The following is a 3,335-nucleotide window of genomic DNA, read 5'->3' as shown; positions in this document are numbered from 1 at the left end:
ACTGCCGGATGAAGTTGGGAATAATTATCCTGGTCTGCTTCTGCACAGCAATGTGTGTTGGTTGTCAAGAGGGAAGGTACTCAGCCGTTTTGCAGTTTGTCTGAGCAAAATCCGGATTTTCTTGAAATGAAAAACGTTGAGAATCCTGAGTTAGCTAACACTGAGTGGCTCCTGAAGTTCTACTATCTCGTGGACATGACTGAACATCTGAACCAGCAAAATGTGTATATGCAAGACATTGTAAATACAGTATTAACCCTTCAACAAGCAGTGTTTGCATTTGAAACAGGTCACTGACATTAAAACAGGTCATTTACCACACTTTGAAAAACTGGGAGAGTTTAATGATGCATGCATAGCAAGTGACCCTGCTCAACATCTTGATCTCCAGCAGTTAGCAGCTTCACATCTAATCTTCTGCAGTCATTCAAAGTGAGCTTTGGAGAATTTCGTGAGCGTACTTGTCTTCTTGTCTTCTTAAGTTCATCACCCATTCTCAGGAGTGTGCAGTGGACATTGCCAACCTGAGTTACATCCCCGGTGTCTCCATCAGCGATTTCGAGCTACAAGCTGCTGACCTAAAGGCCTCAAACATGTGGGTGAATAAGTTCAAGTCACTGAATGAAGATTTGGAAAGACTTGCACAACAGCAAGCAGAGTTGGAGAGCAAACACAAGTGGCGACAAATGAAAAAACTTCAACCCCCGGACCAGCCGATTGTCAAAACTTGGAACGCGCTTCCTGTCACATACCACACACTGCAGTGTGTGAGTACTGCTGTACTGACAATGTTTGGCTCTATGTATGCATGTGAGCTGTCTTTCTCACATTTAAAGAATGTTAAGACCAACCTACAATCACGTTTAATGAATGGAAGTCTCAACGCCTGCATAAAGCTTAACCTCGCCATGTATCAACCAGATTACAAAGCCATTAGCAAAACCATGCAGCACCAGAAGTCGCATTAATGGTAAGAAGTTCATCATTGGTTAGCAACAGCATAACAACGTTATTAAAAAGAATTCAGAGACTTATTGTACTTTAAAATTGTTGGTCTTACAAAAAATGCACATTTACTTGTATTTAGTGTTAAACATATTGTATGGCTCTCACAGAATTACATTGTAAAATATGTGGCGTTCATGGCTCTCTCAGCCAAAAAGGTTCCTGACTCCTGACCCCTGCTTTAGTGTCTTGTTGGGTTTTTTTTCACTCAAGATGTTTTTGAAATTGACCTATGTTGTTATGTGCATCAGTATATTGTTGTTTTTTTTTAATTACTGAGTAGTATTCTGGGTAGGAATATGGCTCAGTTTTTTTAAATCAAATCTTCTGTTGATAGATACTTGAGCTATTTCCAGCTTTTTAGGTGTTATGAATAAAGCCACTATGGATAGTATTAGGGTGACCAACTTTTTTGCAATGAAAAGGAGGACAAAATAAATTAAAGAAAACAATATCTTAAATAAAAGAAACATTTTATTCATTGCAACAATAATACACTATAATATAAGTGCATAATAAAAACATTTATACTATTTTATATTATAATTATGCTTACAAGCCAATTAATTTTTAATAATAATTATAAAAAAGTATAATTATAATATTATCTAAATGAGTACTTTCCCACTGAATGAATATTTTTGGCCTATGCATCATCTTGTAACAATACATTGGAAATATCTGAACAAGAAATATCCTTCATATTGAATTTTACGGCAAGTGCTACAGCTAGAGTATGAACATTCAATCTCGACTTCTCACTTGTCTAAAAATTATTAGCAATTAAAAAAAAACTCTTTCAACTGCTGCATTAGTTCCAGGGAAGCACAATGTAAATTAAACAAGAATAAAGAAATTTTCACATGGAATATGTTCATTTTTGAAATGGCTGAATATTTCCACCCATCTTTTGTCAATTTTGACATGTTCATTTTCCCATTGTATTAATTTTTCAGAATTTAAATATACATTCAGTCTTCTAATTTCTTCAAAGAGACTATTGTCATCTATTTTTATGTCTGGCATTTCTTTAGACAAAAACTCAAGACAAGATTCAATATCTGTCCAAGATACTTGCAATGAAGTAAAAAAAACACCATTGAAAACTGTTATTTCCCATGATGTTTGTTTCAGACCATTCGTCAATATATTGAAAACATGTCTGGTAAAAATTCCACACTTCTTTGATAAACTTTTCTGTTATGCTGGATTTGATTCCTCTAAGTCTGACAATTTTCTTTTAATAATTAAAGGAAGATATTTTTCTTCAAACAAAATTTATATTGAAGGATAAAGTCATTCAAAATAAGACTAACTTCTGTAGCTAAAATGTGTTCACCTTCAATCTTTGGAATCATTTTGTGAAAAATAGATGCTTGATTATGTACAAAATACATTAATATCTCAGATATTATATTATTGAAAAACAATTCTGGGATTTTAGGACATTTGTCTAAACTTTTAAATATGAACAGAGAGGCTCAAATAATTGTAGAACAAGCTCTTTTGAATATCCTAAAAATTTTTTGTATTCAACATTTGCATCTTCACAAAATTGTTTTAAAGTAGCAACATGAATGATAAGATGACTAAAATGCAAATAAATAAAAAGTTATTATTACTTCTACATCAATTGGCATGGCACATGACACTGTATTGATTGCATTTGACAAAATATGTGCATTTACAACCTATTCCTAGTATTTTCTTTTGCAGTAACTCTTGTAATTTTTTTTTTTTACCACTCAGACTGCGTTCTCTCCCTCTTACTCTCCCAAAGGAAGAGAAGAACGACCATCAATGGCAAAAGGCAGTTGCACAAGCAACGCCAAGAGCTGGCTTCACGATCAGGAGGGAACACTGCAACTCCTCTTCATGGTTTTGGGTACTCTACACGATCAGAGAAACTTCTCTAGTAACAAACTATAGAAATGATCCCTGAAAGTATAGTCTTAACTCTTGTAATTTTACATACACATTATTCACCCTATGCATCTTTGCCCACCACAATTTGTACTCATATTATCAGCCGTTAGTACAACAACTTTGGATTTCAGATTGTTTTCATTTATTACTCTGTATAAATGGTTTGACAAAATTTCAGAAGTTTCGCCCTCAGTGAATTCTAAATTTAAAATTTTTACTTGAATGCCCTTGGTAACATTAAAATATCTTACTATTATTGGATACAATTTAATTTCATTGTGATTTGATGCATCAGATAAAATCATTACAAATGCTGCAGTTTCCAATTCTATAACAATGGTCCCCAAACCCCGGGCCTCAGACCAGTACTGGTCCATGGGCCATTTGTTACCGGTCCACAGAGA

General features: G+C 34.3%; 1 non-coding gene across 1 annotated transcript; it reads right to left on the bottom strand.

The window, feature by feature from the left end:
- Positions 1–2,745: 2,745 nt before the first annotated feature.
- LOC136396326 (small nucleolar RNA U3) lies at positions 2,746–2,959 on the bottom strand. The gene has a single exon (XR_010749665.1). It is a non-coding gene; the product is annotated as a small nucleolar RNA U3 (small nucleolar RNA).
- Positions 2,960–3,335: the final 376 nt, after the last annotated feature.

This window comes from Saccopteryx leptura, chromosome 2 (assembly GCF_036850995.1).
Source record: "Saccopteryx leptura isolate mSacLep1 chromosome 2, mSacLep1_pri_phased_curated, whole genome shotgun sequence".
In the NCBI taxonomy this organism is placed as follows: domain Eukaryota; kingdom Metazoa; phylum Chordata; class Mammalia; order Chiroptera; family Emballonuridae; genus Saccopteryx; species Saccopteryx leptura.
This window is presented reverse-complemented; position numbering and strand designations above follow the sequence as displayed.